The sequence below is a fragment of the Bos indicus x Bos taurus genome, chromosome X, assembly GCF_003369695.1.
Source record: "Bos indicus x Bos taurus breed Angus x Brahman F1 hybrid chromosome X, Bos_hybrid_MaternalHap_v2.0, whole genome shotgun sequence".
Taxonomy (NCBI): domain Eukaryota; kingdom Metazoa; phylum Chordata; class Mammalia; order Artiodactyla; family Bovidae; genus Bos; species Bos indicus x Bos taurus.
This window is the reverse complement of record NC_040105.1, coordinates 70,257,640-70,268,915: the sequence shown is the minus strand read 5'-3', so window position 1 is coordinate 70,268,915 and position 11,276 is coordinate 70,257,640. Positions and strand designations below refer to the sequence as shown.

At 39.9% G+C, this 11,276-nt stretch overlaps 1 pseudogene; it reads left to right on the top strand.

Moving 5' to 3' along the window:
• The first annotated feature begins 687 nt into the window (after positions 1 to 687).
• On the top strand, positions 688 to 1,690 carry LOC113887634 (annotated as a pseudogene).
• Positions 1,691 to 11,276: the final 9,586 nt, after the last annotated feature.

Genomic DNA, 11,276 nt, shown 5'->3' with positions numbered 1-11,276 from the left:
TGGACATAGATCAAAAGTCTTTAACAAAATTCTAGCAGTCAGAATCCAACAACACATTAAAAAGATCATACATCACCACCACGTGGGCTTTATCCCAGGGATCCAAGGATTCTACAATATCTGCAAATCAATTCATGTAATACACCACAGTAACAAATTGAAAAATTAAAGCCATAATTTTATTGGATGATAATAGATGCGGAGAAAGCCTTTGACAAAGTTCAACATCCATTTATGATGAAAACTCTCCAGAAAGCAAGAATAGAAGGAACATAGGTCAACATAATAAAAGCTATAGGCCCGGGCGATGACAGAAAGCCAGAGGGAGGGGCGAGAAAGAGCGAGAGAGAAGGAGCCAGGGAGGCGAGAGCGGCCGGCGGCCGGCAGGCGGCGGGTGCCCATCCTCCGGCGGCAGCTGCGCGGAAGCCCCGTACGTCCCCGCGTCCTTCACCGACTCTCCGGGCGCGCGGGCCGGCGGGCCGGGGCGGGCCGGGGCGGGCGGGGGTCTCCCGGAGGCCGCGCGCTCGGAGCCGCCCGAGGGGCTTGGGCGGGGCGCGGAGTCCACAGTGCCGGGCTCCTCCGTCCCCCGCCGGGAGCTGGCGGCGGCGGCGGGGTGGGGGGGCTAGGAAAGCGGCGCCCGGGGCGGGGACGCGCGGGGGGCTGGAGGAGGTGGCGGCGGAGGGGCCGGGGCCGCCATGGACGACAAGGCGTTCACTAAGGACCTGGACCAGTGGGTCGAGCAGCTGAATGAGTGTAAACAGCTCAACGAGAACCAAGTCCGGACGCTCTGTGAAAAGGCTAAGGAAATTTTAACAAAAGAATCAAATGTACAGGAGGTCCGTTGTCCTGTCACCATCTGTGGAAATGTGCATGGCCAATTCCATGACCTTATGGAACTCTTCAGAATCGGCGGGAAGTCGCCAGACACAAACTATCTGTTCATGGGCGACTATGTAGACAGAGGTTATTATTCTGTGGAAACGGTAACTCTTCTTGTGGCATTAAAGGTGCGTTATCCAGAGCACATTACAATACTGAGAGGAAACCACGAAAGCCGACAAATTACCCAAGTTTATGGCTTTTATGACGAATGTCTGTGAAAGTATGGAAATGCCAATGTTTGGAAATATTTTACAGATCTCTTTGATTATCTGCCACTTACAGCTTTAGTAGATGGACAGATATTCTGCCTCCATGGTGGCGTCTGTCCATCCATAGATACACTGGATCATATAAGAGCCCTGGATCGTTTACAAGAAGTTCCACATGAGGGCCCCATGTGTGATCTCTTATGGTCAGATCCAGATGATCGTGGTGGGTGGGGTATTTCACCACGTGGTGCTGGCTACACATTTGGACAAGATATTTCTGAAACGTTTAACCATGCTAATGGTCTCACACTGGTTTCTCGTGCTCACCAACTTGTAATGGAGGGATACAATTGGTGTCATGATCGGAACGTGGTTACCATTTTCAGTGCACCCAATTACTGTTATCGTTGTGGGAACCAGGCTGCTATCATGGAATTAAATGACACTTTGAAATATTCCTTCCTTCAGTTTGACCCAGCACCTCATCGTGGAGAGCCTCATGTGACCCGGCGCACCCCAGACTACTTCCTGTAAATCCCTCTTGGGAAAACCTGCCTTTGTATGTGGAAGTATATCTGGCTTTTATATATATATATATATACACACAACAAAAAAGGCAAAAAAAAATAAAATAAAATAAATAAAAGCTATATATGACAAATTCTCAGCAAACATTACCCTCAATGGTGAAAAATTAAAAGCATTTCCCCTAAAGTCAGGAATAAGACATGGGTGCCCACTTACATCATGACTATTCAACACAGTTTTGGAAGGTTTGGCCACAGCAATCAGAGCAGAAAAAGAAATAAAAGGAATCCAAATTGGAAAAGAAGAACTAAAACTCTCACTGTTCGCAGATGACATGATCCTCTACATAGAAAATCCTAAAGATTCCACAAGAAAATTACTAGAGCTAATCAATGAATAGAGTAAAGTGGAAGGATCTAAAATCAACACACAGAAATCCCTTGTATTCCTATACACTAATAATGAGAAAATAGAAAGAGAAATTAAGGAAACAATTCCATTCACCATTGCAATGAAAAGAATAAAATACTTAGGAATATACCTACCTAAAGAAACAAAAGACATATATATATAGAAAACTATAAAACACTGGTGAAAGAAATTGAAGAAGACACTAAGAGATGGAGAACTATACCATGTTCATGGAACAGAAGAATGAATATAGTGAAAATGAGTATACTACCCAAAGCAATCTATAGATGCAATGCAATCCCTGTCAAGCTACCAATGGTATCTTTCACAGACCTAGAACAAGTAATTTCACAATTTGTATAGAAATACAAAAAACCTCGAATAGCCAAAGCAATCTTGAGAAAGAAGAATGGACCTGGAGGAATCAACCTGCCTGACTTCAGGCTCTATTACAAAGCCACAGTCATCAAGACAGTATGGTACTGGCACAAAGACAGAAATATAGATCAATAGAACAAAATAGAAAGCCCAAAGATAGATCCACGCACCTATGGACACCTTATCTTTGACAAAGGAAGCAAGAACATACAAGGGAAAAAAGACAAACTCTTTAACAAGTGGTGCTGGGAAAACTGGTCAACCACTTGTAAAAGAATGAAACTAGAACACTTTCTAACACCATACACAAAAATAAACTCAAAATGGATTAAATATGTAAACATGAGACCAGAAACTATAAAACTCCGAGAAGAGAACATAGACAAAACACTCTCCGGCATAAATCACAGCTGGATCTTCTATGACCCACCTCCCAGAATATTGGAAATAAAAGCAAAAATAAACAAATAGGACCTAATTAAAATTAAAACCTTCTGCACAACAAAGGAAACTATAAGCAAGGTGAAAAGACAGCCTTCCGAATGGGAGAAAATAATAGCAAACAAAGCAACGGACAAAGAATTAATCTCAAAAATATATAAGCAACTCCTGCAGCTCAATTCCAGAAAAATAAATGACCCAATCAAAAAATGGGCCTAAGAATTAAACAGACATTTCTCCAAAGAAGACATACAGATGGCTAACAAACACATGAAAACATGCTCAACATCACTCATTATCAGAGAAATGCAAACCAAAACCACAGTTAGGTACCATTTCACGCCAGTCAGAATGGCTGCGATCCAAAAGTCTACAAACAATAAATGCTGGAGAGCGTGTGGAGAAAAGGGAACCCTCTTACACTGTTGGTGGGAATGTAAACTAGTACAGCCACTATGGAGAACAGTGTGGAGATTCCTTTAAAAACTGAAAATACAACTGCCATATGACCCAGCAATCCCACTGCTGGGCATACACACCGAGGAAACCAGAATTGAAAGAGACGCATGTACTGCAATGTTCATCGCAGCACTGTTTATAATAGCCAGGACATGGAAGCAACCTAGATATCCATCAGCAGATGAATGGATAAGAAAGCTGTGATACATATACACAATGAAGTATTCAGATCAGATCAGATCAGTCGCTCAGTCGTGTCCGACTCTTTGTGACCCCATGAATCACAGCACGCCAGGCCTCCTTGTCCATCACCAACTCCCAGAGTTCACTGACACTCACATCCATCGAGTCAGTGATGCCATCCAGCCATCTCATCCTCTGTCGTCCCCTTCTCCTCCTGCCCCCAATCCCTCCCAGCATCAGAGTCTTTTCCAATGAGCCAAATCTTCGCATGACGTGGCCAAAGTACTGGAGTTTCAGCTTTAGCATCATTCCTTACAAAGAAATCCCAGTGCTGATCTCCTTCAGAATAGACTGGTTGGATCTCCTTGCAGTCCAAGGGACTCTCAAGAGTCTTCTCCAACACCACAGTTCAAAAGCATCAATTCTTCGGTGCTCAGCCTTCTTCACAGTCCAACTCTACATCCATACATGACCACAGGAAAAACCATAGCCTTGACTAGACGAACCTTTGTTGGCAAAGTAATGTCTCTGCTTTTGAATATGCTATCTAGGTTGGTCATAACTTTCCTTCCAAGGAGTAAGCGTCTTTTAATTTCATGGCTGCAGTCACCATCTGCAGTGATTTTGGAGCCCAGAAAAATAAAGTCTGACACTGTTTCCACTGTTTCCCCATCTATTTCCCATGAAGTGATGGGACCAGATGCCATGATCTTAGTTTTATGAATGTTGAGCTTTAAGCCACCTTTTTCACTCTCCTCTTTCACTTTCATCAAGAGGCTTTTTAGTTCTTCTTCACTTTCTGCCATAAGGGTGGTGTCATCTGCATATCTGAGGTTATTGATATTTCTACCGGCAATCTTGATTCCAGCTTGTGTTTCTTCCAGTCCAGCATTTCTCATGATGTACTCTGCATATAAGTTGAATAAACAGGGTGACAATATACAGCCTGGACGTACTCCTTTTCCTATTTGGAACCAGTCTATTGTTCCATGTCCAGTTCTAACTGTTGCTTCCTGACCTGCATACAAATTTCTCAAGAGGCAGATCAGGTGGTCTGGTATTCCCATCTCTTTCAGAATTTTCCACAATTTATTGTGATCCACAAAGTCAAAGTCTTTGGCATAGTCAATAAAGCAGAAACAGATGTTTTTCTGGAACTCTCTTGCTTTTCCCATGATCCAGCAGATGTTAGCAATTTGATCTCTGGTTCCTCTGCCTTTTCTAAAACCAGTTTGAACATCAGGAAGTTCACAGTTCATATATTGCTGAAGCCTGGCTTGGAGAATTTTGAGCATTACTTTACTAGCATGTGAGATGAGTGCAATTGTGCGGTAGTTTGAGCATTCTTTGGCATTGCCTTTCTTTGGAATTGGAATGAAAACTGACCTTTTCCAGTCCTGTGGCCACTGCTGAGTTTTCCAAATTTGCTGGCATATTGAGTGCAGCACTTTCACAGCATCATCTTTCAGGATTTGAAATAGCTCAATTGGAATTCCATCACCTCCACTAGCTTTGTTCATAGTGATGCTTTCTAAGGCCCACTTGACTTCACATTGCAGGATGTCTGGCTCTAGGTCAGTGATCACACCATCGTGATTATCTGGGTCATGAAGATCTTTTTTGTACAGTTCTTCTGTGTATTCTTGCCATCTCTTCTTAATATCTTCTGCTTCTGTTAGGTCCATACCATTTCTGTCCTTTATCGAGCCCATCTTTGCATGAAGTGTTCCTTTGGTATCTCTGATTTTCTTGAAGAGATCTCTAGTCTTTCCCATTCTGTTGTTTCCTCTTTTTCTTTGCATTGATCGCTGAAGAAGGCTTTCTTATCTCTTCTTGCTATTCTTTGGAACTCGGCATTCAGATGTTTATATCTTTCCTTTTCCCCTTTACTTTTCGCTTCTCTTCTTTTCACAGCTATTTGTCAGGCCTCCCCAGACAGCCATTTCGGTTTTTTGCATTTCTTTTCCATGGGGATGGTCTTGATCCCTGTCTCCTGTACAATGTCATGAACCTCATTCCATAGTTCATAAGGCATTCTATCTATCAGATCTAGGCCCTTAAATCTATTTCTCACTTCCACTGTATAATCATAAGGGATTTTGTTTAGGTCATACCTGAATCGTCTAGTGGTTTTCCCTACTTTCTTCAATTTAAGTCTGAATTTGGCAATAAGGAGTTCATGATCTGAACCACAGTCAGCTCCTGGTCTTGTTTTTGCTGACTTTATAGAGCTTCTCCATCTTTGGCTGCAAAGAATATAATCAAACTGATTTCGGTGTTGACCATCTGGTGATGTCCATGTATAGAGTCTTCTCTTGTGTTGTTGGAAGAGGGTGTTTGTTATGGCCAGTGCATTTTCTTGGCAAAACTCTATTAGTCTTTGCCCTTCATTCCGTATTCCAAGATCAAATTTGCCTGTTACTCCAGGTGTTTCTTGACTTCCTACTTTTGCATTCCAGTCCCCTATAATGAAAAGGACATCTTTTTTGGGTGTTAGTTCTAAAAGGTCTTGTAGGTCTTCACAGGACCATTCAACTTCAGCTTCTTCAGCATTACTGGTTAGGGCATAGACTTGGATTACTGTGATATTGAATGGTTTGCCTTGGAAATGAACAGAGATCATTCTGTCGTTTTTGAGATTGCATCCAAGTACTGCATTTTGGACTCCTTTGTTGACCATAATGGCTACTCCATTTCTTCTGAGGGATTCCTGCCTGCAGTAGTAGATATAATGGTCATCTGAGTTAAATTCACCCATTCCAGTCCATTTCAGTTTGCTGATTCCTAGAATGTCGACATTCACTCTTGCCATGTCCTATTTGACCACTTCCAATTTGCCTTGATTCATGGGCCTGACATTCCAGGTTCCTACGCAATTTTGCTCTTTACAGCATTGGAACTTCCTTCTATCATCAGTCACATCCACAGCTGGGTATTCTTTTTGCTTTGGCTCCATCCCTTCATTCTTCCTAGAGTTATTTCTCCACTGATCTCCAGTAGCATATTGGGCACCTACTGACCTGGGGATTTCTCTTTCAGTATCCTATCATTTTGCCTTTTCATACTGTTCATGGGGTTCTCAAGGCAAGAATACTGAAGTGGTTTGCCATTCCCTTCTCCAGTGGACCACATTCTGTCAGATCTCTCCACCATGACCTGACCATCTTGGGTTGCCCCACGGGCATGGCTTAGTTTCATTGAGTTTGACAAGGCTGTGGTCCTAGTGTGATTAGATTGACTAGTTTTCTGTGAGTATGGTTTCAGTGTGTCTGCCCTCTGATGCCCTCTTGCAACACCTACCGTCTTACTTGGGTTTCTCTTACCTTGGGCGTGGGGTATCTCTTCACGGCTGCTCCAGCAAAGTGCAGCCATTGCTCCTTACCCTGGACGAGGGGTATTACTCAGCCATTAAAAAGAATACATTTGAATCACTTCTAATGAGGTGGATAAAACTGGAGCCTATTATACAGAATGAAGTAAGCCAGAAAGAAAAACATCAATATAGCTAATGCATATATATAAAATTTAGAAAGATGGTAATGGTAACCCTGTATGTGAGACAGCAAAAGAGAAATGATGTATAAAACAGTCTTTTGGACACTGTGGAAGAAGGCGAGGGTATGATGATACAGGAGAATGCTATTGAATCATGTAAATTATCACGTGTGAATCCAATCGCCAGTCCAGGTTCAATGCATGATACAGGGTACTTGGGGCTGGTGCACTGGGATGTCCCAGAGAGATGGGATGGGGAGGGATGTGGGAGGGGGTTTCAGGATGTGGAACACATGTACATCCATGGCGGATTCATGTCAATGTATGGCAAATCCAATACAATATTGTAAAGCAAAAAAAAAAAAAAAGACTATTTCCCCAAAATGTATTATTGAGTTCAACAAAAAGTTAAAAGCCACAATATCCAAAGAGAAACCATAGGTCTTTTTGAGAACTAAACATAATTTTTATACTATGATAATTTTAGTAATAACTTTTCTTGGGTCCTTAACTTTAAAAAAAAAAACAAAAAAAGCTTTTAACGTATTTCTTCATGTATATACTTTTGGGTTAGAAATGCCATAGTACTTCAGCTGATGACCATGCATTTCCTGTATTCCATGATTTGCAGTGATACCAAGACACTTGATAAAGTATATAGTTACCTCCTCTGACATCATCCTCATCAGAGTGGATATTAGGCCTCAGCTTTCATTAATAACCCAGTATTAATTGATCATCTTGAAATTTTCTATAGTTCCTTCTCAAATCTATTTATAGACTATATATTCACATTCTCTATCACAAATTGTATATACTATCTTGACTAGGAGGACTACTTGTTGATATTTCCTGTGGGTTTCTTTCTGTCTTTAAACCATTTATTTGGCCATCATGTGAGCAAGAGGAGGATCTTGATTCTGGTATTCCAGTATTTCTTTACAGATGCCAGTTTTTCCTAGACTTAGCCTCTCATTTCCTCTTTTTATGAAATAACGTGCTTTACTTTCAAAGATTAATAGAGTAATTTCAGAAAATTTTTTAAAATAGAGAAAATTTATCTTTAAAAATACAAGTCACTTTGTAATCCCACCCAATCAGAGACAGCCATAAGTAAAATCCTAGTATATTTCCATCAAGTCTATTCTCTATGCATATATGTAAACTTCTTCTTCAGTCACTATGTCATGTCTGAATCTTTGCAACCCGTGGACTGAAATACACCAGGCTCCCTTCCTTCACTGTCTCCTGGAGTTTGATACTATCTAAACATCTCATCCTTTTATACATATATGTATATATATATACATAAACTATTAGTCATAATTGGATGCATGCTATATGTAATTTTATATTCAGTAATATTTATCCAACAGTGTATCTTGTGTATTTTTTCATGTATTCAGAATCTATTAAGTTCCACTGTTATTCATTACTCCTCATTCTTTGTCTTCCTATACTGAAGTTCTAAACTTTTAAATCAGTCTCTAAGTAGCTCGCTTTATTGAGATTTGGAATCATTTTTGTATTTCAAATGATGTGTTACTTTTCTGTATATTACATTGGTGTGCAATGGAGTCTGCTCAAGGGTTACTTGTGTCTCTTTTGTTTTAATGCTGCCTGTTTCAATTAAGTCATCCAAAAATATTTTCATTTTATACAGAAGTCTAAAAAAATACTATACTTGATATCTTCAAAATGTCCCTTTTGCAGATATTAACCAGAACTTCTTTAAGGGTTTTAACTTTAAAATTCTCTTTTCATTCATATAAGTGATAACAGCATATTAAATCTCTGGCTTTTAAAAATTCACTCTTTACATTTATTTTTTAAACTTTTCATTGAAATAAATTTGACATGCAACTGTGTAAATTTAAGAAGAGGTGGCAAGAATACACAGAAGAACTATACAAAAAAGATCTTCATGACCTAGATAATCACGATGGTGTGATCACTCACCTAGAGCCAGATATCCTGGAATGCAAAGTCAAGTGGGCCTTAGGAAGCATCACTATGAACAAAGTTAGTGGAGGCAATGGAATTCCAGCTGAGCTATTTCAAATCCTGAAAGATGATACTGTGAAAGTGCTGCACTCAATAGGACAGCAAATTTGGAAAACTCAGTAGTAGCCACAGGACTGGAAAAGGTCAGTTTTCATTCCAATCCCACAGAAAGGCAATGCCAAAGAATGCTCAAACTACCGCACAATTGCACTCAGCTCACACACTAGTAAAGTAATGCTCAAAATTCTCCAAGCCAGGCTTTAGCTGTACGTGAACCATGAACTTCCATATGTTCAAGCTGGATTTAGAAAAAGAAGAGGACCCAGAGACCAAATTGCCAACATCCACTGGATCATCAAAAAAGCAAGAGAGTTCCTATATATATATATATATATATATATATATATATATATTTCTGCTTCATTGACTATGCCAAGGCCTTTGACTGTGTGGATCACAATAAATTGTGGAAAATTCTGAAAGAGATGAGAATACCAGACCACCTGACCTGCCTCTTGAGAAACTTATATGCAGGTCAGGAAGCAACAGTGAGAACTGGACATGGAACAACAGACTGGTTCCAAATAGGAAAAGGAGTACATCAAGGCTGAATATTATCACCCTGCTTATTTAACTTATACACAGAGTACATCATGAGAAATGCTGGGCTGGAAGAAGCACAAGCTGAAATCGATTGCCGGGAGAAATATCGATAACCTCAGATATGCAGATGACACCACCCTTATGGCAGAACGCGAAGAAGAACTAAAAAGCCTCTTGATGAAAGTGAAAGAGGAGAGTGAAAAAGCTGGCTTAAAACTCAATATTCAGAAAACTAAGATCATGGTATCTGGTCCCATCACTTCATGATGAATAGATGGGGAAACAATGGAGACAGTGGTAGACTTTATTTTCTTGGGTTCCAAAATCACTGCAGATGATGATTGCAGCCGTGAAATTAAAAGACGCTTACTCCTTGGAAGAAAAGCTATGACAAACATAGACAGCATATTAAAAAGCAGAGACATTACTTTGCCAACAAAGGTCCGTCTAGTCAAAGCTATGGTTTTTCCAGTAGTAATGTATGGATGTGAGTTGGACTAGAAAGAAAGCTGAGCACCAAAGAATTGATGCTTTTGAATTGTGGTGTTTGAGAAGACTCCTGAGAGTCTCTTGGAGTGCAAGGAGATCCAACCAGTCAATCCTAAAGGAGATCAGTCCTGAGTGCTCATTGGAAGCACTGGTGTTGAAGTTGAAACTCCAATACTTTGGCCACCGGATGCAAAGAACTGACTCACTGGAAAAGACCCTGATGCTGGTAAAGATGGAAGGTGGGAGGGGAAGGGGATGACAGAGGATGAGATGATTGTATGGCATCACCGAGTTGATGGACATGAGTTTGAGTGAGCTCCAGGAGTTGGTGATGGACAGGGAAGCCTGCCGTACTGGAGTCCATGGGGTCACAAAGAGTCAGACATGACTAAGTGACTGAACTGAACAGCATGTTAGTTTGATACCTTTATATATTGTAATATGATTGCTATTTTAGCAATAAATAACATTTCTACTGTTATATAAATATCATTGATTTATAATGGTTGGAATAGTTAAGCTCCAATTAACAAATCTGATGATTATTATACATTATAATATTGCTGTCTATGTACACTATGCTGTGAATTGTGTCTCTAGAACTTATTTACTAATCACTGCAAATTTGTATCCTTAAAGAATATCAGTCCTATCTCTCCATCTCCTATTCCCTGGTAATCACCATTTTACTCTGGATTCATGAGTATGGCTTTTTAAAAATTTCAGGTATAACTGATATCATATCATACTTGTCTTTCTTATCTCTGATTACATCTTACTTATCCCACTTAGCATAATGGTCTCAAGGTCCAAAACATCCATTCTTTATAACTGCATATAGCAACTTGAAAAGCAAAAATATTTTTGATTTTGTGAATTTTTTACATTTTATTCTCCATTATTACCTCTTGTGTCCATTTTTGGGAAAATCTCAGTGATATTTATTCTTTCTAATTCTCATCCTAACTATGTACAGTATTTTTACTAGAATATATTTTTTTCAACCTAAGTATTTCATAGCTTCAGAATGAGAAGATGGCACAATAAATGATAAATTGTTTATATATGACTTCTTTCTCTTAACAGACAATTATCCTTCCTTCAAAATCTTAAAACTTTATCAAATCATGATTATTCAAATGTTATGAATAAGCAGTTCCAGAGTTAAGTAGTTTTGAAAATCTTTTATCTCAT